The sequence below is a fragment of the Barbus barbus genome (assembly GCF_936440315.1).
Source record: "Barbus barbus genome assembly, chromosome: 27".
Classification (NCBI taxonomy): Eukaryota; Metazoa; Chordata; class Actinopteri; order Cypriniformes; family Cyprinidae; genus Barbus; species Barbus barbus.
This window is the reverse complement of record NC_136755.1, coordinates 12,991,518-13,017,659: the sequence shown is the minus strand read 5'-3', so window position 1 is coordinate 13,017,659 and position 26,142 is coordinate 12,991,518. Positions and strand designations below refer to the sequence as shown.

Here is a 26,142-nt window from a genome sequence, read left to right as displayed (position 1 = left end):
AGCTTTCTGTCTGTCTGTCTGTATTTTTAATTTTTTTCCAAAGTGTTGCTTTAAGACTTTACACTTACCACTCTAGCATCCAAAACACAATATATGCAGTAGAAATCAAACGCTTTTCCATGAATATCCATTGCTTTGCTTCAAAATGTTCTGTGGTATGCATGCTGTTTTGTAGCCATTGTCCTCAATGAGGTGTCACACTAACATCTGCCCCATAGATTAGCGCACACACGCAGCAGTCTGCTTTACTTTGATATATTATGTCTAAGCATGGAGGCTCCTTAGTCTGCGTCTAAATAGTAGGTTTGTCGATCTCCAGGGTGTCTATGGATACATGCCCAGTCTGAAAAGATCTACAAAGCCAGACGAGAGGACCAAAGAACCCTTGTCTTGTCCAAAAAAGGGGCATGAGTCCAACAGGGATTAAAACGGCATTCCTCTGCCACCCCACAGAAGCCACAAAATGGTGGCTGCATGGAGCAAATTGGAATGCCTCGTCCATGACTTGACTATTGGCTTTGCTTAAAAGACCGAACATGGCAGTCACTAAAAAATTGCTTATAACCATTAAGCGCTCCGTGATTGGAGCCATTTCAGTTCATATGATCTTTCATGAGCTTTACAGCAGTGAATGGTGTTATTTAGTGTGATATTTTTATCTTCAGGCCGCAGATTGTTAAAACAGGAAGAGGAATATTAGATGGCTGTGCTTAGATTTATAATTCATTTGCCTACTGACAACTCTTTTTACCCTTGTGCCGTTTGAAAGTAGGCCCTTGTGGTGTAAAAGGCTATTTTCTGCCATGATGTTCATTTAAAGCAAATGGTTGATTTGCTATAAAACTGCTAATTTGTCAGATGCTGTTTCATTTCATTAATTCTTCTCCCATCTGTATGTAAAACCGGATTGCGCCATATTCAGTGGCAAGGAGTGGTTTTCTCATAGCTTTTTCCCTCTGTGGCTGTGGTCCATTGATTTTAGCCCCCTTTCCCTAAACCTAAGTAAACACATTCTTTTCCAAACCATACTAAAGAGCAGAGCTCCTGATCAGCAACTCGTGAATGATTAGAGAAAGGGCTGTTTGGGTAATTTGCATGTACTTTACTTTGTGTCACGAAGAGGTCATTTACAGGCTGTTGCGTTGACTTTAATTATCCTTGACAATTAATTATCCTTGGACTCAATGGAGCTGCACGTTCTCACCTTCTGCTTTGTTTCATGTATTTGAATCCATGAGACATACATAGCGCTGTACATGACACTTTTTCTGCTCTCGGTTAGTACATACCATATCATTGCCAAATGTTCTTGGGCCTCATTTATAAAATGTTGCGCAGAAACCATCCTAAATTTGATCTTACGATCATTTCTAAGACATGTGTAGCTACGTGCGATTCATAGAATGAACGTACTATCAGAAAATGTCTCTTTCAGATGTCAAATCTATGAATCGCAACTGATCTTGAACTTGCATGCAATTGAATGGTTTCAGCTATCTGCATTGCAAACGGCTCCTAATTAATATCATTAACATATAAAATGTCACCAATCATCATAATTTAGAACAGCGAGCTGCAAGCACAGCTTATATTTTAAAAAACCTGCAATACTCCAACAATAAAAAGTGTGTACATCTGCTCAGACCCTGACGTGACACTAAGCACTTTTCAAGTCAAAGATCGTTTTTATAAATATGAACGTTGGCGTGGATTTAAGCGTACACACACTCTAAGATCAAATCTGAGCGTACACACACTTTATGCGCCCCTTATGCGCATTCTGCGTGTTTGTAGTGATCTCAGGGTTTTGTCTACAGATGTGAATCTTAAAGGAAAAGTTCACTTGTAAATGGAAATGACACCATCATTTACTCTCACAACCTGCAACTTTTATTTTCTTCTGTGCCAGATCTTCTTTAAAGGTGTTTAGCAGATTTCTAAAAATGTCTAATATACAGAAGAATTTGTACATAAATATTGATCGTTTCCATTCTGGGTGAATAAATCTGTTTCTTTTGTCAGTTCTGTCTCTTTTGTTTCTTTTCATTTTTCTGTACTGTACCTATATGGCCACGGTAATGTTAACCCCTGTAGCAGTTGGTTTAATTGCAAGGTGTTTGTAGAATATTTTTTTATTATTATTTATAAAATATGTCACATACACTACTGTCGAAAAGTGTGAATAAACAGGAGGATAATAAGAAATATTTTTGAGCACCAAATCAGCATAGTAAAAATTATTTCTGAATGATCATGTGACACTGAAGACTGGTGTAATGATGCTGAAAATTCAGCTTTGAAATCACAGCAATAAATTGCATTTTACAATATATATAAAAACTAGAAAATGGTTCTTTTAAATTGTAACAATATTTCAAAATGCTACTATTTTTACTGTATTTTTGATCAAATAAATGCAGCCTTGGTGCCCTACAAAAGCTTTTAAAAATGTTTGAATGATAGTCTAAGTGTTATTATATTTTTTTTATATACTGTATGACATACAGTATATAAAAATATGTATGAATATGAATGATGAATGAGAACAGAGTGAATTCAATCTCACTGAGGCTATTTGGGAAGGTTATGTGTGGTCCTTTTCTCCTCCTTCTATAGCTGTTGTACTGCATTGATAAACAATGGGTCGTCTGTTTAATGGAGCTCCAGCAGTGCCCACCCAGACTTCTAAAGGAATGTGCCACCGTTCATAACAGATGCCAGAGACCCCAGCGGCGCAGTATTCAGTATTACAAACCCAGAATTCAAGTATCCAAATGAATAGTTTGGAAAAGTGATCATCCAGAATAATTGTCCTGAAATGAAGCAGAAACTTATCTAACTGTTTATGGCTCACTAATCAAAGCCACAAAGTAAAGCCCCTGATATGGTGTTGACAATGGACTTTCTCAGCTGTATTCTCCTCTATAGGCACCTGCTGTCAGGGTGAGCATGAGGGTGACCCCGGTGCTGGTCCACAGATAGGGCAAATACACTGAATGAAAAGAGAAAGAAGGAATGTGTGCTAGGAATTTTAACAGAGTTCCTTACAAAGCAACCGTCTGAGTAAAGTGTCCAATCAAAAATGAAAAGCAAGAAAGGGAATGATTGAGAGAAGGTCTGCACTACAGCTCATACCAAGATGCAGGCATGTAGTTTGGCAGGGACTGAGGATTTCCATTAAATAGCAGGTTTCAGGAACAAGATAATTGTTCTAGCAGAACTGACCCCCTCTCACCTATTCCTCATCCCATCTTTCTCCTCAACTCTTTCACTCTACTCTCTTTCTCAGCCCATATGTGGTCTCTCTCCTCTTCCAAATCAGAGAGCTGCAAGAGAGAGTCCACAGGTCATTTTCACACCTTAATGAACGAATACAACACACTTTGCACCATAAAGTGACATTCACTGTTTAAAAAGTCCTAAAATGTGTACTATTTACCATAATATTTATATTTATTTATATATTAAACTATTTACATTATGAGTATGTGGCACAGATTTGCCTCAAATAAACCTGTTTGGATCAGTTTGTCCAGCATTTACAAGAGTCTGAAACATTTACAATTTACATTTACAAAAGTGCTGAAAATTATGTTTTTTAGATGAATGGTCTTTGATATGGGAGATTGGTGTGTCCTCAGTTTGGTAGATGTTCATGGTGAAGCGTGAATAAATGACTCTCATAAACTGGTTCTTTTTAAAGAGTCAGTCAAAATGATTCAGCTTGCTTGTGAGTTGAGTGAGTATGAATCAGACACAGCTCATCCAGTGAATCATTCATAGCCAGTACCAAGTTCACAAATGACTCCTTCACCAAAAAGAAAACTGACAGTGGAGTAATTTTTCTGATTATATTTGAACCAGAAACTCTTACTGTGATGTGCAGTTTTTGAGTAGAGATTAACTGAAATATTTTTATAACCATACCAGTAATTGCATGTACAAATGTTTGATAACTTATATACAGAAGCTATTTTAAAATTTTAAAGTCTTTATATTGCAACAATAAAAAACATGGTTTTATTTTTGTATCAGCGGCAGCGTTATTTAACAATAGGGAAATAAATTGATTAAAAAATAGTGTTATATTATAGTCACAAAATGTAAAAACATTCATATTTTACTAAATATATTGTTGGTCATTGTTTAGCATAATAAGGTCTAATTGGTGTTGAAAAAAGGTAGAAAAAACTTTGTTTAATGTTTGCTTAATGTTTCATTTTAGGAGCCAGTGGCTTCCTTGTCATTTGTTTAGTCTGGAGTTGCAATTCACATTGGCCTGAACTAGTTTAAGCAAGATGTTTTGCCAGATTTGCCTCTCTACCTGAACATGCTATTACTTGGTTCCAATTGCAGAGGCCTTTCTATGGCTTACATTGGAATGGATCTTGTCATCTATGATGAAAACAGGCTATGCCTCGGAAACCATTAAACCAGTGATACACAGTCTTCCCAGGACCTTTTGAAGTGAATAAGGCTGATCATAATCTCGTTAATAGTGACTGGCCTGCACATTCTAGGGCAGTCTGCCTCCACCCGGAGTTGCACAACAACCATCATTCATCCCTCCCATGAGAGGCGTGCATTGGCTGGAGCTTTTATTTGGGTGGAAACGTGTCTTTGGCATTTTATCTTCTGGCTTATCAATTGTGATAGGAGCTCAAATTATTGTTAGGCTCTTCAGACTGCGGGTGAAGGGAGGAAGATGTAAGCAAGAGGAAGGAGGTTGTTCAAGGGAGTTTAAGAGGAGCTGAACTGTGTAAGACTGAGCAATTTTTGACATGAGGAGTGAAGGCTTGATTTGTTTTTAATTGGCTGTGCGGTGTTGACAATGAGTAACGGCGGTGCGTTTATAGCCTCATTATTTTAAAGCTCCTGTCTAGATGAAGTGAAAACCAAATGGAGCTGTTGTATGTGAGAGGAGGAATCCAGACCACTTTACCGGGTATAAAACAGTGGCTGACACCACAAGTGCTAAGGAAAGGTGTCATTAAGCCATTAGTGTCAGAGAACAGCCAAGCAGAATCTAGTATTTGGAACAGATGTCTTTAAAACATTTTAGTACCGATCATGGGTCAGTGACAAATAAGAGAGCCCCAAATTAAGTAAAAAGTAATGCGAGTGTACACATCAGTATTTTCATCAGTATTTCAAAGTAAAATAAATATTTTTAAAGGCAAAAAAGGTAATGAATTAGTAATTCTGAAGTATTTTCATAATGCAAGGTTTTACATTACAAATCTGATTTATTTTATTTATTATACTTTATTCTAGACAGTTGTGTCATGTGACCTTGACTTTTTTTACTTTATTCTCCCTCAAAAATATAAAAAATAATTTTAATTCAAAAATTTAAAGAAGAGAGTTGCAGCAGATGACATTGTACAATCTGATTTCTAATTTTATTTTATTTATTTTATTTTAGACAGTTGTTTCACCACATGTGAATGTTTCACCACATGACATGTTTTACTTTATGCCCCCCAAAAAATATATAAATAAACTTGAATTCAGAATATTCAAAACATCCTCATCACTGATGACATCATAAATAGTCATTCATAAATATTTTCATAATATAAGTTTTTAAAGAGTTGCACCAGACGACATTTTACAACCTGATTTTTAATTTTTATTTATTTTATTTTAGGCAGTTGTATTACTGTGATATTTTTACTTTATACCCCCAAAAATATCTAAATTCATTTAAATTCAAAAATTAAAAGCACGCTCATAATAGATGTGTATTTAAATTGTTGAAATCATTCTAGTGTATTTATTTTTTTAAAATGAATTTTTTAAACAAGCAACACATAACATCATCTGATCATTTTATTTTATTTTATATTTTATAAGAGCTACCTCCAATTGGTTTACAAATTATTAAACCGTTAAAATTGAAAGATTTCTCATTTACTTTATGTGTGTGGTCGACTTTCATACTTGCCCTCAGCTATCATCCTGTTTTTAACAGGAAAATCTGCCAAACCTGAGGAGAAGAACCTCCTCAGTGCTAGCCGACCTGCTGACCTCTATAAGTGCTTTGTATAATTAGTCCCATTTCCCAGGTCGGCTTATGTCAACAAGTGCATCCAGTGGGTGGTGCGCTGTTGTGATGGTCTGATGCTGACAGGTGTTTTATTCACTGAAGGCTGGGAAGTGATATATATATCTACAGTGGAGGCCAGGCCCAATAATGTGTAAAAAATGAGCTCCTCTCCAGCACTCAAAATGTTATAGGTCACATTCCTCTGACCGTCACAAGCTCGTAAAACTGACAGTTCTCAGAAATGTTTCCAGAGAATACAGTATGGGGGAAAATACACTTGCATAAATAGACCACGTATGTAATATATATATATATATCATAAAGGAATTTATTTTGCAGTTATTTTGTCAGTGGCATAATGCTTTTTTTTGTTTTTTTTTTTAATCGGAATCCATTAATTTATTCAAAAAATACATTAAACGTGCAGTTCATACATACAGTAACTTGAATACACCTCTTCTATAATGAGCATGTTTTTAATCATGTTTTGAATTACATTTGTATTAAAATATATAAATGCCTTGTATCAAATCAAAGACGGAAATTTTGGAAATGCAAGAGGTGGCAGAAGTTGTGAGAGGTATTATTTAGCTATAAGATCAAACCAAATAGCTTTCATATCGCTGCCCACGGTCAGTAAAACAGGCTTGTTTTTCTCACACAGAGCCTGCACTTTGTCAGCTGTGCTTCACAGTTTCTCCTTTTCTTCCTTCGGTTTCTTTATTTAAAAACAGACATGCTTTTTTGCTCCTAAATGGGTTGCAAATGAACTACTTCAACAAGCTTTTTGAGTTGAAACAGTACACATACTGTCCTGTCTTCTGTCTGGTTATCTTTAGTCATAAACTGGCTACTGCTGCTCTCGCAGGACACATTTAAAACATACCACATGTCCCCCTTTTCCAGGGTGCTGGTGCCCAATCAGGAACAATTCTGTGTGTCTCCACCGAATCCGGACCAGGAAAAATTGGCTCGGCTTCAGTGTTTTTGCATTCCCCATTGAAATCAATGAATATTGATGTGTTGATGCAAGACACATTCATTTTATAGCACAGCAGTCAGACGATTTATCTCCCCCATCTGTCCAAAATAAAATATACCTAATATTTAGAAAATTTGATTTCTATAAATGTGCTCTCAATGTGCTCATATAAATTAAATATGCTCTCAAAATTCTGACAGTCTTTACCTTATTCATCTAAAATATATATTATATATGTGTGATTTCATTTGTGATCTCATAAAAGTTCTAAATAAATATATCTGTTTTGTATGTTTACATGTTGTTTTAAATGTCAATAACAATAAGCCTCGTAAACAAAAACCCTGTGCTATGTTTGTTTGTTGGCAGGTTATGTAGTAATAGTCACTTACAGCATAATTCATCTCAACAACCATGTACCAGCAATATTTCGGTGGAAAACCAGGTATATGTCATGTGAGGTGTCTCCAGTCTGCTCAGTCTTTCTCGTTTTCTAAACCTCAGCAGAAGTGGAACATGGCACAAAGTGCTATTTAAAGCCATTAAGGAGCAGGTTTGTAGGCCAGCACTGTTCTCTCCAGGTTGCGGACATAAGTGAATCATATTATGGGAAGGGTATGAGGGTCTGCCCATGTGATTTACCATGCAAGGTTGGCTGATTTTGGTCACTCAGATCACTCTTCACATCACTGCCATTATAGCTATTTACACAAACAATGCATAGAGAAACCTGGTAAATATGACCAGGACATTCCACACTATATTAATTCTCTTCTCCACTATAACAATCTCAACAGTTGTAGTTTGAGGGCAAGACCTCTCCTGAATGTTTTTATGAGTTAAAAATCTGTTTGCCCACAATTTTTTGTCACACTGAAGTAATTAATGAGTTCTCGAGTGCAGTCTACACATCCCAGGTGCATTACTAGACTTCCAAACTTCAAAAAAATCAATGTGGATGCATTTACGGTCTTAATTGAGCCAACGGTCAGAGATTTGCTCCCTGTTCTTGTTAGTACGATACAATCTGATTCATTGGAAGCTTTCTCCTCCGGTCAGCAGGCACTTCTTTGTTTCCCCTCAACATTTGGATATTCAGTGCATGAATAATCAGACAGTCATTACGTCTAGCTGGGCCACACAAGACACACAAGCCCTTTTATATGGTTTGGCATGATTGCAAGAATGCAATCGAACAGGTGGAAATGAGTTCTTGAAGGTGTAATTGTCTGGGTTTAGTCCATCTATCCATTTTTTGTTTTGTTTTGTTTTGTTTTTCAGTGGGGTTTGGGAGAGCCCCAGATCTTTAAACAGCCCATTAGCCATAAATTTGCTTTAATTCCAATCTGTTTATGACTGGAACAGATGCGAAAATGATTTCGCATCTGCCTTCCTTGAATTAAATCACATTTATGAGTTCTGTGGTAATTAGAAACGAGCGTTTCTCACCTTCTCTGGCAGGCTTCGCCTCTATGCACTTTAATAACAATGGTCTGGTATTACATCGTAACTCACTTAATATTCAGGATGTCAGACTTGTGACTCGAATCATATCATGTTGTGACATTCCCGCTCCATATCTCATCCACAATGAATGACACGAATTACTTGTTATGAGTTACAGCTGAAATGATTCACTGCCAATGTTAAAGTGTCTCCAGGCTTATTTCGTCATTCATTCCCTCATTAGGTGGAGGCAGAAGTGGACCTCACCATAGAGGAGAGGCAGGAAACGAAGATGTGAAGGTTGTGAGAAAATAGGAGGACAGGATGCAGTTGAAAGTATGGGTGGAAGTATTGTGTTAACCCCTCCTGTCCGACTCCATGCAGGCCTGGCTTAGATTTATGCCCCTCCTTCCTCTTTCCCCTCCATCTTTTCTCATATTCACGGTTTAGGCACATCTGGTGCTCAGCACATGATAGAGAAGGGAAAAACCTGCTCCTCTCTCCTTCCTCCAGCTGTAGAACAGGAACAAGGTCTTATTTTGTATGGACTTACCAATAGAGACTTTGATTGTCAGTAATGAGGCCTCTGCTCATGGTTCAGTGGCAATGTACAACTTCTTACCTCGTCATGTTTGTTTTTCCTCTGATTATTCATATGGGGGTTGTTCAGGGCTCACTCATGAGAAAAACCCACACAGAAATGTGCTGCCAATAGCGCTGCTGTTATCTGAAGTCTGAGAAATTGTCTAAAAAAGGTAAATATTGTGTTTGTAGTTAAATATGCAGGCCATCCACTGCTAAATTAAATATCAGTTATGTCTCTGGTAATAGATTTCAGAGACTCTTTGTTGAATGTTATTGCTATTTTCCAGCTTTTTTCTTGAAACCTGAGACAATAAAGGGATAGTTCACCAAAAAATGAAAGTTTTGTCATCATTTAATCACCATCTGTATATGACTTTCTTCCTTCAGATGAATACAATCAGAGTTATATTAAAAATGTCCTGAGTCGTCCATGCTTTATAATGGCAATGAATCTATGTTCATATTTTGAAATCCAATAAGGTACATCCATCCATCATAAAAAGTACTTCATATGGCTCCAGGAGTGAATAAAGGCCTCCTGAAGTGAAGCAAAATATTTGTGTAAGAAAAAATATCCATATTTGAAACTTTATAGATCGTAATCTCTAGCGTCCACTAACTGTTGCTAACTATGCCTACTTCCTACTCTCTCATGAACGTGACTATGACAGTTAACGTTTTCTTGACCACCAAAATCTTGACCACCAGTCAGTCCCATTATAAAGCTTGGAAGACCCAGGATATTATTTAATATAACTCCAATTGTATTTGTCTCAATTTTTGGCTGAACTATTCCTTTAACGGTCCAACTGACATCTCCACTGCCAGTATTACAAGATTCAAAGTCTAAACTGAACTTATCCAATCCCTAAAACAAAGATCACCAATTGGCAGACAGAGTGAATGCTCACCTTTTTCCTTAAGAGAAACAGAGCATCTGAAGCAGCATTTATCATGAAAAGCTTGAGCACATAATTGAGGCCTTTTAAAGTACACTGACTATAAACCAGTTTGAATACATTCGACATGTACTCACTACAACTACTTTACCCTGCAGAGGATAGTAGGGAGTTGTGCCTTTCTGTTTTACAGGACAAATTAGTTAAGACACCTTTATACTTTTCAGTTGTGCAAGGAGGTCAGAAGATGGTTGCATTTGTACTGTATGCACTCATCAAAGTCCACTGTTTTTGTCATGTATTCCATCTTATTCGGCTAGATTTTGATAGCAAAGGCTGTCTGTGAGCGTCGCCACCTGTCTGAAAAACTAAACAGTTTGGGGTTGGTAAGATTATTCGTATATTTTTGAAAGAATTCTCTTGCTCACCAAGGCTTCATTTATTTCATCAAAATACAGCAAATATTGTAACAGTATTATTGTGAAATATTATTACAATTTAAATCCTGTTTTAATATATTTTTAATATATTTTATAATTTAATCCTGTGACGGTAAAGCTGAATTTTCAGCAGCCATTACTCCAATCTTCAGTGTCACATGATCTTTCAGAAATCACTATAATATGCTGATTTGGTCAGTGTCACATATTAATGTTTTAGTTAGGAATGCTGAAAAGAACAGCAATTTAAAATGGAAGCATTTTGTAGCATTATAAATGTCTACTGTCGCTTTTGATTAATGCGTCTGTTTTGAATAAAGCTATTAATCTTTGAAACATCTTACTGACCACAAATGTTTGAAAGGATTATTTACTAGAACATTAGAAAAAAACACTGTAGTGTATTGTGTATTGTATTTTTTTCTTTTGAATGTTATTTAGCCAACAACTTGAAAAGATGTGTTATGATGACAGTCATATGGCATTTATTTACATTTTTACACATTTGATTTTATTTCATTTCATATCAGACCAGGATACAGACCTCTTTGAATGCGGTGGATCTCTAAATCAAGCCATTCTTATCATCAGTACACCTGTAGAGATTCTCACTGTGAGGGCTTAAACACTGTAAACACTACATGATTCCCTGTAGAAAGCACATTTATTACACTGTATGATTCTTTTCCAGAGAGGCTGCGCATGCTGGCTGGACCACCCCGCCATCATTCAAAGTTATTGTCCTCAATTGTTGCTCCCTCCCTAGTGGACAATTAAAGATTAAGATCCCACCATCTTCCTTTTTCCAGCAAAGATGTTTCCACATTTTACATATCCCCTTTGCGACTCTGTTCTGCCTGTCATCATAACAATTTTCAGTAAATAACCAAAATGGCAAAGAGCTTTCAGTGATCCCTGAATGTCTCTCATTCTCTGTCCTCCTCTTCATCTCTCACGCTTCCCTCACTATCCTATGTTTTTCTCTCACTTGCTTAATCCCCACACTGTGTCTGTTCTTCATTTGAGTACGATGGTGGTAAGATCTCATTATTTGCTGTTTACACAGAGCTTTTACAGGCCTTTAAGAGTCGGGGTGAGGCCGGGGCTGGATGTGTTGTCTTACACAACGTGCGCTTCGGACAATGCAGTGCTTAATCTTCCAAGGGGTTGGACTGCGATCGGGCATCTCTTTTGACAGGACTGGTCAAGGGGAATCCTTGTGTACTGGTGCCAGGATAGGTCAAAATAGCTAAAGCTTGTTGAGGAAATTGCAGAAGTTAGTCTGTGAAGAAGCCTGGCACTGATACGCTAAGTTCTAGAAAGCTAAATGGAAGTCAGAACAACAATTAAAGAGCTGGAACAGTAACGTCTGGTGTGGGATACCAGCCTCTAGGGATCTGTATTTGTTCCACTTTCCAGGTCCAACTGGCAGTTGGACTATTGTGCTGGTAACAAACCCACAGTTTTTTCAATTGCATCTATTTAATCTCAACTGGAGGTCCTGTGAAAGGGTGAGGTTTAAGAGCAGAGAGGGAATGAAAGCCTCACCTCCAGGAAATGGAGGAGAGAGTGCAGATTCCAGAAGCTTGAGGAAATGAGATGTTGATCCCGCACCGTGGCTCAAAGTTTCCTCTTACCGTCCGATCCGGACAAAAGTGTCAATGATCGCATTCCCAAAGTGGAATCTTGACCACTCACCCTCTCTCACACACACGCCCGAGTGAAAACATGTTTAAATCAAGTTTTGGCACATATGGATGGCTAAACGTTTCTTCAGGAAACACTAAAAAGCACGCTTCAAACGATAGATGTTCGATGTGGATTCTTTTGATCACTCTTTTGGTCAATAGTGTATATGTGCAAAGATGTGAGAGCAAACTATAATTCATACCAAATGCTCATGCACACAGTCCCACCCCAAACCACAACACCCCCTCACACACACACACACACACACACACAGTTTGAGAAATGGGGCTCACAGTCTAGTGCAATAATCCTTCATACATTAGTTTCTGTCGGATGGGTGGGGTGGAAGGTGTCAGTCAAGTTACCAATATATAAACCCTTGTGAGCAGAATTAATTTGAACCTGTAGAGCTCTGCTCCTCTTGAAGTCTATCTGCCGTTCTTTCTGTTGTTCTTTATATTGTTCTTATGATGTGTCTCTCTGTCTATGGTTCAGTCTGTCTATCTGTATGTTTGTCTTTGTCAACCATCATTATTTTGTCATTCTCTCATTCTAAAGTTGAGTAGTAAGATGTGTCAACATTCTGCGATGTGTGGTTTTCCATATTTTTCTCCCTGGGTATGATGGAAGAGGCTTCAGAACAGAGTATCCCCACCTCAGACAGTGGCTTTGGCTGTGGTTTGCGACCTGTGATGCTAACATTGCTGGCCTTTCATCCCTGTGTCAGAGGAGCAGACCTGTCTCTCCGTCTGAGATCCTGCCGTCTGCCACAGAACACCACATTTTTCATTCCCTTTGGGGGTTTGACAAAGATTTCCTGGCTCTTATTAAATTATAATCCCCAAACTCTCTCACCCTTCACTCTCATCACAGAGCCTGAGTCCTTTTCTCTGCCATCCAGACTGTGAGAATATAGTGGAGGATTTCCATGTGTCTTGGATACCCATCAGACACAGTGATACAGTGATTGTAAGTAGCCATTTAGCAGACACTTTTATCCATTCGAGTAAGTTGGGATTGAAGGAATAGTTGACTCAAAATTTCATTATTCATGTTTTCAGGTCTTTCAAAACTTGAGGTATTTATTGTCCAAACTTTTCTTTTCCATACAATGAAAGTAAATGGTGACCATATATATCACTGCAAAGTGTAAACCATGTTATCCAACTTTATCTGCATACATACGGTATATTCACATAAAGCGATATATACTATTTGGCAATCTCACCTGCTTCATTGCTTGTATTGTTGCAGAATGTAAGCTATTTAAATAATATAAACATTAATATCATGATATTCTGTAAAGCTGCTTTTTTTTTTTTTTTTTTTATTGGTATTTTAACAAGACCATACAATGTATTCAGTGAAAAATAAGAAATTACAGATCGTCTCAATACAAACCCACTTAGAACCCTCCCACACAAAAGACATTAGAATATAAAGCCAAGAAAAAGAAAACAAAAACAAACTAAAAATAAATTTAAAATAAATAAATAAAAAATTTAAAAATTAATTAAAAAAAAAACTAAATAATATATTAAACAAATAAAGATAAACAAATACATAAGAATAAATGAAAATTTCTCTCTCAAGAATCAATCTTCCCTCTTTCCAATAGAATTAATTAATGTGTATTAGTGCTGGTATCAGGAGAACAGAGTAAGCCTTTGATGTGATCTAAAAAAGGTTTCCAGGTCTAATGAAAAGATTTGAGAGATCCTGAAAGCGAGAATCTTAACTTCTCAAGTTTTATACAGCAAAAGATTTCTCGGATCCACATATCATGCGATGGGGGGATGACATGTTTCCATTTAAGGAGAATAGCTCGTCTAGCTAAAACAGTAGTAAAGGCGATGACCTGGCGGGATGAGACGGTTAAATCGGGTCTCGAGGAAATGCCAAAAAGAGCTGTCAAGGGGTTAGGGTCTAAGTCTATGTTAAGAGCATTATTAAGTGTATCAAATACATTGGACCAAAAGTCTGTCAGCCGAGGGCAACTCCAGAACATATGGAGATGGTTGGCAGGAGATTGCTTGCAGCGATGACAAGCATCACTCCTATCTGGAAAAATTTTCGCTAGTTTGGCATTTGTTAAATGAGCTCTGTAGAGCACTTTACACTGCAATAGGCCATGTCTAGCACATATAGAAGAGGAGTGAACCAGATTTAAAATTTCTCCCCATTGATCATCAGTAATAGTAAAGCTGCTTTGAGACAATATGTAAGGTGAAAAGTGCTACAAAAAATTATTTGACTTGAGCACAATTTTCAGGCAAGATTTTCATTCAATACCACTTAAAATTTAGTCTGTTCCTCACACAAAGCTATTATATAATTTCAGACTTGTAATATAGTGAATGAGTTTGGACTGATTTTATGATGCCTGATTATGTTTTTTGGTTCTTTTGGAAAAAGCCCTTGATGTCAATTTACTTTCATTGCTGTGGCCTTATGGTTAGAGAGTTGGACTTGTAAACTGAAGGTCGCGGGTTCGAGTCTTAGGTCCGGCAGGGGGGAGTGAATGTCCAGCACTCTCTCCACCCTCAATATCTCGACTGAGGAGAGACCCTTGAGCAAGGCACCGAACCCCCAACTGCTCCCCTGGCGCCACAGCATTATCTGCCCACTGCTCTGTGTGTGTGTGTGTGTGTGTGTGTGTGCATGTTTATGTGGTTTATGAGGACACAAATTTGTATAATAACATGGGTATGATAGAGGTATTACAATATGAAGGTGGTTTATGAGGACACTGCCTATGTCCCCGTAATTCAAAAGGCTTAAAAAACATGCTAAATGGTGTTTTTTTGAAAATCTAAAAATGCACAAAGTCTCCTGTGAGGGCTATGTTTAGGTGTAGGGTTGGTGTAGGGCAATAGCACACACAGTTTGTTCAGTATAAAAACCATTACGCCTATGGAGAGTCCCCATAAACCACAAAAACCAACATGTGTGTGTGTGTGTGTGTGTGTGTGTGTGTGTGTGTGTGTGTACACTTCCAAGTATGGGACACCATACTAGGCCACACGTCACGTCCTTTCCTTCCTTCCTTTTCCTTGTATGCAAAAGAACAGTGTAAACATTCTCGAAAGCATCTCCTATTGAGTTCCACAGAATAAAGTAAGTCATACATATTTGTAATGAAATGAACTTTCACAAGGAACTTTCAAGGAACTTTCACAAATCCGATCGGTCTCTATTTGCCCCAAAATCTGCCACTACACCATTAGATATCTGCAATGGGTGACGAAGGAGGTGTAAAAGCTAACAATTACTTTTCTATTTTGCCATGGTCAGCAAGCAGACTGCATCGGCCAACACCAACAGCTCAGAGCTGCACTAGTCATGATAGTTTAGCAAGCAGTTTAACACTGCATCAGCAATGGATCAGAATTTCACAATAGAAATAAACCTGCAGGTCACTCACTCTCCTTCTGGAAGCGATTCTCACTTGTGACCAAGTCAGAATTTTTCCAGCCCTGGAGAACAGTGAAACTTTGGATTAAGTGTGATTTCCCTGGTGTAAGCCAATTATTTGGTACTCCATAAATTCACACCCTGCGCAGCAAAAACAAGTCTAAATCCATGTAGCCATTGGCCTGGTTTCCAACGTCTAATTGTGCCTCGTTATACCAAGAAAAGCTTGTCATTTGTGACTGGATGAGCTGAATGAAAAATATTTGGATGATCTGAGAAAAGGGCAATATTTAAGTACTGTACTCATTTATCATTCCTAATGCACACTGGAGTGGAGGCGGACTGTGCCTTGTTCTGTAAGAATGCCGGTGTAATTTTAGCTTGACAGAATCCTGGGGCCCCACATCCACATCAGACATAGGTATGTACATGTTATGCATCCAAGGAGTTCACCTACACATGTAGGTCTTGCTCCACTGACGAGTGCCACCCACATGGAGGAGTAGAGTGGGCCATTCGTCATTCGGACTGAATATATGGCACAGGCTGCGGAGACAAACCACAGCCAGCTGATGACTGCTCTTTGAACGCTCTGTCCCGTCTGCTGCTATACACACTCCAGTGTGTTTCTCTCCTCCGTCTATCCATCGATACTTTTTTCTCAGTACTGCTTCTGTTCTTTCTATACCACCCAGGGACAATGTGTGTGAACCGCAAGCACGTGTCTGTGTTTAATGGGGGAGACGTGAAGAGAAAAGAGCCTCCTGCATCGTCAGGCCTTGGCAAACTACAATAAGAGCATTTGCACAAGTAATGTGCTGTGCCATGAAAGAGAACTCTGAACGAAAATTGTTTTATTTATTACTGTTTTTTTTACAGTTTTAATATTTTTCAAACAAGATACATTTGTTTGAGAGGCATTTAATAGAAAAGGTCTGCTATGTACTGGCCATTTTGTTATTTCAAACTCATATGACCTTTTTAATTCTTTGAAACACATAAGGAACAATTTGAAGAACAAACTGGTCGTTTTTGTCCATGTAATTGCAATGAGTACAGAAAGCACACAAAGAAACAAAAAGTGGACCACATCATTTTTGCACTATATTTCAGCTCTTCTATAATCATATCTTGGCTTCTTGGGAGAAACAGATTGAAATTTTAATTATAATTTACTGAAAATCTGTTAGCAGCTTCAAATGGATTGAGTCACAAGATTATTCTGATTTGTGAATTATTCATTCAGACTGGTATTTTAAGATTCATTGAAAAGATATGATTCATTCACAAAATGGACTTTTCTCATGAATTCCCTTGGACATGCCAAGGAGAGCAAGGATGGATGTCAAGGTTTTCAGTATAAGGACTATTTTAATGCTCTTTTGTGTTCATCTTAAATCATAAAACTATTTCTTAAAATTAAATTATTAAAAAATTGTAATTTCATGGATTGGAACAACAGGGTGAGTAAATGATGCTTACATTTTAATATTTGGGTGCACTATTCGTATATACTTTTATTGAATTAAGCTTGATTAAATTTCCTTTTAAGCATAAATATAAGAATATTTTGTGAGGTTTGTGTTTAAAAACAGGTAGGAAAAGAAAGAAAAAGATATTAAATTTTTGCATCTCTTATTATCTTGCATAAATTTCCTGTTCACAGAATTTAATTTTATTTAAGGGTGTTTAGATATTTGTAACAGAAAACGAGACAAAAATCCTGACTAAGAATTATTTTTGTAGAGAAGCAAGAAAGAAATCAGAGAAAAGGAAAGAGAACTATGAAGTAGAGAGAAGTGACTGCCAGCTCAACCTCAAAAAAGACATATAATAGGAAAGAGGAGAGAGATGTTGAGAGAGAAAAGGAAAGGGAGATAGAAAAAGTGGTAAAGGGAAAAACAGAGACTGTTGACAGAGCAGATGAGGAAGGACGTGGGGATCAGATTGTGTCTGTGTCTGGGGAGAGAGGAGGGCAGACAGACCCAGACGCACTCATCAGGGATACAGCCAGAGCACAGGTCAAGTCACTGAACCAAACAGCTCTCCTGCTAGTATTATAACTTACAAATCTATTTTATCATTTTTTTTTTTTTTATTTAAGAATTGTGATTTAGTATATTATTATTGGTGTTTATTTCTATACCATTTTTGTGTGCTCACGAGAGTTTAAAGCTTCATATATGAAAAATCGCCAATTTATAAACCAAATTATAAAATACATTCACTGAGACTTATTTGTGATACACATGCATTATTCAAGAGGAATATTTTCCAGACCAGTCTATTTTGTTTTGATTTGGTTTTTCATCAGACATCATAAGGACAAACAGACCATACTAATCAAATTTTAAATGATTTAATCTCAATTAAAATTGTATTTCTTCTCTATTGTCTGTACACGTATTCGATTCCCTCATTCAGATATTTGTTCTTATACGCTCTAAGAAAACTGTCCCTCCAGGTATAAGTCCTGATTACGGTGCCTGTATGACTCGTTTTTCATATTCATGTGGAATAGGAAAGAATGTGAGCGTTTTCCTGTAAACTAGGCTGATTTTTTAAGCTAACACCTGGATTGTATTTGGAGCTGTCTTAATCAGATTTTTCTCCACAATTAACAAAACAAAGTGCCTCTCAGTTGGAGACTGGGCTTTATTCTTATTACTGTTTCTTTCTCCACATCCATTTTTTCTGTCTCTTAAAGTGTTCAACATCAACATCAACTCAAATGCCCTTCTTTGTTTTCCATTGCGATAGATTCAAATACAGAATATTTTAAATATATAATGAGCTGGAAAAATATCAATGCATCAGGTCAATGTGTGACAAAAAAAGAGGTTACTCACCTAAACACATCGACCCTCCACAAGCCCCTAAAGAGATGCCCTCAGGCAGTTAATCTTATGTTCACAAACCAAAACATATCTGACTGAGCCCTGGAATCAGAACTCAGTTGGACTAAATCAAATTATGAATACATAAAATGAAAAAACACTTAAGACAGTGTGGGCTGATCTAACAAAACAGAGCAAAGTGGAATGCTATCTCCCCATAAATAAATCCCCAAAATAACCTGTACTTACAGTTTCCAGCTAAAATTAACACTAGATGCAGGAAAAATTTTAATCCTTTTAAAAATATATATAATTATGGGTCAGAGAATAAAAGGTGTATTTTCACACGTAAGACATACTTTTGTGCAGTTCATTGCATAATACTGTTATGACTTAAAAACACTTTTACCAGAGTGCATGATTTGTAAACAAATAAATTTGCACTTTATCTTCATGTTTTCTTTAGTTAAAGGGATAGTTGACCCAAAAATGAAAATTCTGTCATTAATAACTCACCCTCATATCCATATTCCAAACTCACAAGACCTTTGTTCATCTTCGTAACACAAATTAAGACATTTTTGATGAAATCTGAGAGCTTTCTGACCCTGCATAAACAGCAATGCAACTGACACATTCAAGACCCAGAAAGGCAGTAAGGACATCATTAAAATAGTCCATGTGACATCTGTGGTTCAACCATAATGATATGAAGCTATGAAAATATTTTTGTGTGCAAAGATAACAAAAAAGACTTTATTTAACAAATTCTTCTCTTCTTTGACAGCCTTCGCCGCGCGTTCATGAGAGCATCATTCATGCTTGTTTCTAATCACATTATCTATAATGATAGGCCTACATAGTGTCTTTTAAATTTTGTATTTGTTGTATTTGGATTCCATTGCTGTATGTAATGTTAGCTAATGCGTTAGCAATGCAGTCCCTTGTTTATCATGCTAAAGCTTTAAATCTAAAGAGAATGAGCAATAAAAGGTCAGATTGAGTGGGGAGGCTAAAACACATGTTCAGTATGGTCTCAGATGAAGCCCTCCAGACACCCTAGTGGCCAATTTCTGATTAAATCTAAACAGAAAGTCATAATAAACCAAGCTATAGGAGCACCAGTGCTAATGGTCCAGCTGGTGTAACCCAAACACTCACTTCTTGTGCATGCTACATGTGTGTGTCTGTCCAAGAAAACACGCTGCTGTATTCCCAAGACCGTGAAAGGTATGTGCCTCATTCACACAGCCAAGAAACCAAGACAGCTACAATGAATAGTGTCTGTTATTTACTGTGTCTAAGAGAACATTTCCTCTGGGGGAAGCTAGAGGGAGCTTCATCTGAGCTACCTGAGAAAAACATGTTCCCACAGTATCCACAAACCCTATTTGAAGACGTTAAACAGTAGAAGTGCAGCACTTAAATTCACTGTTTATCTCTCAGTTAACTTGAAAGGAGCGTTAGCTTTAGGGCCATTGCATAACGTCTATGGGGCCCTTGGTGCAGGCTGGAGGCCCCGCTGATGGAAAAAAGTGAAGGGTGAGGAACAAAATGGCAGCGTAAACAGCTTAAGTCACACCCCAGCAGGACCCTGACAGCATTTAAATGGATGATTTATTGAACGATTCTGTTAAATGTTGTCAATGTGTCTGAGAAATGCTGTCTAAGAGCCAATTTAGCCAAACCTCCATTTTAATATCCACACTGGGCTCAGGTCACGGTGGCCGCTAATACACCATGCAATCAGAAAAAGTAAACGTGCAGCGTGTTGAAAATGAGCACCGCGTTCTTAAATGTTTGTGCAGCGCTGTATAGTTACTAAGGTAGCCGATTGCATAGGGGGGGAAAAGGAGCGATATGAGATTGGCAGACGGGGAGGCAGTTACAGGTTAAGCACCATTCACTCCCTCCTGAGATTTAACTCGTGCTGAAAAGTTGATTTATGGAATAAAACTCTCAGACCCAATTTCCACCTTTCTCACTGACTCCATAAGCATGGTGTCTATCAAATAGAAGTGTGTCTGTACTGTGCAAACACTCACATGCTCTTGCAAGCCACAAACAGACACACTTTCGTTTACATTAACGTGCCTCTAAATTCATAACCCTATTTTATTTCTGGATTTATTATTTACAAATCCATTAAAAATGCAATTCACTTGAATAAACCTCTTGTATGATGATCATGTTTTAATTTGTAAAGTCAAATGATTATTTTATCATTTTATTTACTGTTATTATTTACTTATGTATTTATTTAAAATTTTAAATAAAATTGTTTTATTGTTATTGATATATTTTATATTATTATTGCACACACATTATTATTATTATTATAAAATTGTATTATTATTATATTCATACACAAGTTACACAAGTTAAATTCATACATACTTGAATACACCTCTTGTATACTGAGCGTGTTTTAATTTCTAAAGTAAAATTACTTTTTAATTTTATTTACTTTTATTATTTATTTACTCATGTACACATTTAAAATTTTAAATGAAATCATTTTATTGTTAGTTATATTTCATATTATTATTGCACACAAGTTATTGCAATTATTTTTATTATTATTATTACTACTATTATTATTATTATTATTTTGAAAAAAAGAAAACAAAAATATCTTACTGCTTAATAATATTAAATAACTCATATTAATTAAATATTTATAATATAATATTATTCATTAAATTAATATGAATATTAACATTAACATTAAGGTTTATCTTGTTTTTAGTCTCTTATCTTTTTTATTTTATTATTTATTTACTTATGTATTTATTATAAATTATTTATTTATTTGAAATTTGAAATTTAAATGTTTATTATTATTATTATTATTATCATCATCATCATCATTATTAATTATCCATACACATAATATTTTTATTTCTTTGAAAAAATACAACTTTTTCACTGCTTCTTAATATTTAAAAATAAATATTAATTTTAACATTCATATTTGTCTTGTTTTTAAGTTGTCAACAATATTACATGAACTTACACACCTGAGCGGTCTTACACTGGGCCCTGTGGGCTGTTTTTAAGATGATAGTAAAAAGTAATGCGTTATGTGTTTATTTTTTCTGTTTTCGTACAAGGACCTGTATGAGAACATTCCACGATTGAGTTTCACAGGTCTGGTTAGACATTAATTACACGGATATGCTTTTAAAGCTCATTTTCGGTCTTGGTGAATTACTATTCCCTGTTACTTTCTGATTTGGAGGCCGATTTACTATAGGAAAGCCATAAAGTTTGTAATATCTGGGACAAATACTTGCTTATTTCCCTTTCTGCTCTTAGAACAATTTCTGTTTTGAACTTCTTTATAAATCTGTTTTAGATAAACCATAACCAGCGTTTGCCAAATTGCTCCTTTTGTCGGATGGTTTTATCTTCAATGGTTGTGACTGGCTTTAGTTACTCAGAAGCTCCTTATTTTTTGTGTTCTAGACATTTGGCAGTCGCCTATCCTTATGTGCATAACTATGTTTTAGACCTCAGCTGTGCGCTGTAAACAAAGAGAGTGCGCATGCATGGCCGAGCGCTTGGCCAGACGGATTGCGTGAGACTTTTTTACTGCGTCTGCAGAGCTTTTCAAGAAAAACATTAGATAAACAGATTGTGCCAGCCTGTGGAACAGGGGTAATGTCTGATTCTGATCGTTTCGAGTGTTAAGACGCCTGCTCAGAGCAGGGCACATGGTCAAGAACGTCTAAATTATCCTGCCCACAATACCACAACCCCCAAAAAAGCCTCAGCCACCCTCCCCCCTACCAACGATAGCCAACTATTCAACAACTAACCAAATTGGCCGTACCGACAATGCTCTCAGTCTCTTTCTGTTTTTGCCCATTTTATGTTTGTCTGACTCTTTCATTCTCACTCTTGGCCTCCATGTTTTCCCTGTGACTTGTGATCGTGTTTTTCCTGGAGGGGGAAACGGCTACATGTGAGAACTAGGAGGATGCAAGTTTTTTATCGAGTGCAAATACAGATGCTCACACAGACGTGACTAAATATACAGGCTCGCTCATGGTTTTTGGGACTGCACATCCTTACGCGGCAGTAAAATAAGATGGCAACCGCAGCGCTATAAGCTCACAGTTGCAAAAAAGCATCGCACTACGCTGTACACTTTAGGAGAGCTCAAGGTCGGAGCAAAGCCCAAAATTGTCCTGCTGGAGTCCAGCAGAGCCCCGGACTGAAATTCCAGTAAGAACAACAATAAAAATGAAAATCGAAAATGATAAAAGAGGGAAACACCAGTGAACCACAGTGAATTAGGCAAAGCAAACAGGCACAGAGTGCCCCGTTTGGAGTCTTGCTGATTGGGAAAACACGGCGAGGCTGAGCATGTCTGGCTTTTTTTCCTCATCTCTCTGGCCAGCTATAGTGCAGGAGCTGCAGTTGGACCAGGTTCCCTGCAGATGTGGTTTAACATGGACATGTGTGCTGCCATACTTTTCTTTTTTAATTTTCACTGATGCAACACAGGCACAAACTAAATGTTGTTAACTTTCCACCATTTGCATGCTGCCTTTGCAAACTTCCTTTGAAGTAAGCACAGGCATTTCTTGTATCTGACAAAGACACTTCATATAAATACACAAGTGAACTTTGGTCTTCCCTTATTAATTGAACTGAAACATATGTTATATAAACTGCTGTTTAATATCAAATTAACCTAGCATATGGGAATTTTGGCCTGTCTGACCTTAAAGGTCTTGACCTCTTTGACAACATCAAGCAGTCAGAATAAAAATTGGTATTTTTCTCATAATTAAAAATATTTTCATATTACTTTGACATAAATGTCAAATTGATATTGAATTCATTGTATATATTTATTTAATTATAATATTATTGATAAAAAATTATAACAACAAATGTATAATATTTTTGATAATTTAGCATTAAATACATAGTCCAATTTAATACACTGTGTGTGTGTTTGTGTGTGTGTGTGTGGGGGGGGGGGGGGGGGGGGTATTGCTAGGGGGGAAGAAATATATTATTTCTCATAATTAATTTTTATTTTTATTTTACTTTGACATATTTATCGAACTGACATTTCATTTATTTTAGATATTTAGCCTATTAATTATACTTGTAGTGACCAAAAATTATAACAACAGATGTATTATATTTTCAATAAATTATTTTTAATAATTGTTTAAATATATAGCGAAATATATGTTATGTTTATTGCCAGGGGAAAAACTATCAAAAGTTACACAAATTAATGTTTTATTATATTTAGACATCCATCCAACTACTAAGACTTAAAAATATGTATAAGTAAATGCATAAATTTAAATTTGTAATATTTAATTTGCTCTTCTGAACTTGCTAATAATCAATTCTTGACGTTTAAGGACCTCCTTTCACTGACCGTTTGTTGAAGCAGAAAAAAAAGGCATTTGAAAAAGTTTCAGACCTTATTCATGGAAAGTGTCTCAAATGATTACAGTCACTGATATGGTTCTTACAGGAGCCTCTTACTGTTTAAACTGTGAAAAGGGTTTATATTTGAGAAAGGGGCACCATTAACCTTTGGTTAGAATTTAAAGAGGTTCTTGCTGAGCAGTGGCACTGTGGAGAAAGTTGATCTGAACTGTGCGTCTAATGCTTGCAGATGTAGTCGGGCTGACTAGTGGGTTTCTGTGTTCAAACCTGCGGTTACGAGAGAGAGTTCAGCTGTCACAGCACATTGAAATAGGAAGTGAGGTAGGTTATGAATGTGTCTTGGCTTGGCCAGGTCCACTGAGAACGGCAAACCAAAACCTGTGAACTGTGAAGGCCACGGATAGGATGTCCATGTGCTTTTGGACAGAGTTTAAGATCAGCAGACTTTAAGCTCCATCCCTCAGTCTTCGCATGTTCAGCACTCTTGGGAGAACACAGTGTGCAGAAATAAAATACTGGGAGATGATTCAGTCAATAATCTACCTGACATATTCAGGCAGAGATACCAGGACAGCTCATCCAGGTGTGATGTCTAGAAGAGACCACAAATTGTTCAAATGAGTTGTTAGATTCTTAAGATGAATGATCTAATGACATTACCTGCAGACTTTACTTGCTATGTTATACAAAATAAAGTCTTATATAGTATTATATGTAACTAGTGTTTCATATTTGAAGCACCCCAATAAATTCAAGACAAGGGGTTTAAAAAAAGTTGGAGGTTATCTGAATTTATGGTAGTTAATTATGGTGACGTTTAAGAACATTCAAGAATCTGATTTAAGTATTTTTCAATTCTTACGTTTTGTCTTAAAAAAAATATATCAATATTCTTATAAGTAATCTTGGAAATAAAAATATGTGTAACTTTTTCTTAAGTAAGAAAATATAAATAAAATGTGTATTTATTTATTTTAAATATAGAAATATGTTCATTTTATATTATATATTAATTAGCCTATATTTATTTTATTCCCCACAAAATTAAATTCTGTCACCATTTACTCACTCTCATGTCATTCCAAACCAGTATGGCTTGCTTTCTTCTACAGAACACAAAATAATATATTTTCTGCTTGATTATGTATTTAATTACAATATATTGAATTGTTATGAAAGATAAAAAAATAAGCTATATTTAGACATCCAAAACTACCAGCACTATAAAACAGGTACTGTAATATTTAGTTTACTCTCTTGAGGTTGATAATCAACATTTCCTGAAGCTTACGAACACATTTGTTGAAAAGAGGGGGAAAAGACTTGAACTCACTCTCAAGTTGTTCCAAACATGTGACTTTCCTAAAATATTCCTAAGATATTGAGGAGAATCAAAAAAATCTTTTATACCGTATAGAAGAAAGATTGCTATACAGGTTTGGAACGATATTATTTGTTTATTTGTTATCATCTGTCAATGATGACAAATGTTACTTTTGGGCTGAGCTATGCCTTAAAGAATGTTTCAAGAATCAGCCCGGTTTTGATGGGTTTACAGGAAAAATGCTAAATGCAAAGGATAAAATGCAACTAAGCATATGATAATTAAGATAAGAAAATGAGTCAGCTTTTAAAATGAAAGAGAAAGCAGCAAATGAGATCAACTGGTATTTAATCCATGAAAGCAGGTAAAAAGAGACATTCAAGACAACTGCTGATGTGGATGTTAGACGCTCAAGAGAATGCAAGAAGTAATCTGACATTCTCAATATCCCCACTGTTAGACCCTAACTTGATGCCATCAGCACCCCTCTTCTCCGAGCCAGTGGTCTCTCCCATGCACCTGATCAAATCTGTGTAAATATTTGGTGCGAGTAACATGAGGATGAAATTATCATTCCTTCCTGCAGTAAATTAAAGCAAACAGCTACAGCTGTCTTGGGGAGCGACTAGTTAAACAAACGCTTAGGCACTGAGCCCTACCTAGGCTTTAGCATCCATACCTCATCGCCCAGGCGTAACTTGTGTGGGGTCAATAACTCTACCCAGTGACCCGACTGACAGCCAGCCGAGTAGGAAGATCCTCTTGGCTCTTCTTGTTAGCATCTCTGTAGGCCCTCGAGTGAAACCATGTACCTCTGACAAGGCTCCTTGTCTGCAACAAAAAACTGAACCCATAGATTCTGTGATTTTTCCCCAAAGTATACTGAAACAAGGCCTAAGATAACATTTCACTTCTAAAGTTTAACCTGAAGGGCTTTACTTTTGCTTTTTCAGTTTTGGACTGGTGTTCAGGGTTATTTTCTCAGTGTTTTGTAGCCTATATGGTAGCCGAGAAGGCCTTTCATGTGTTGTATCCTGTGCCAGGTATCACTGA

The 26,142-nt window shown here is 36.7% G+C and overlaps 1 protein-coding gene across 2 annotated transcripts in view; it reads left to right on the top strand.

Annotated features, from left to right (window-relative positions):
• The window catches only part of LOC306847113 (uncharacterized protein), a 49,763-nt gene that overhangs the window by 15,515 nt on the left and 8,106 nt on the right, over positions 1-26,142 (top strand). Inside the window, exon 2 of one of the 2 annotated variants that reach the window (XM_079380896.1) lies at positions 12,964-13,059. The exons of the other annotated variant lie outside the window; for it this stretch is intronic. The gene's annotated coding sequence lies outside the window, so the exon portion shown is untranslated. The remainder of the gene's footprint in view (positions 1-12,963; positions 13,060-26,142) is intronic. 2 annotated transcript variants of the gene reach the window in all.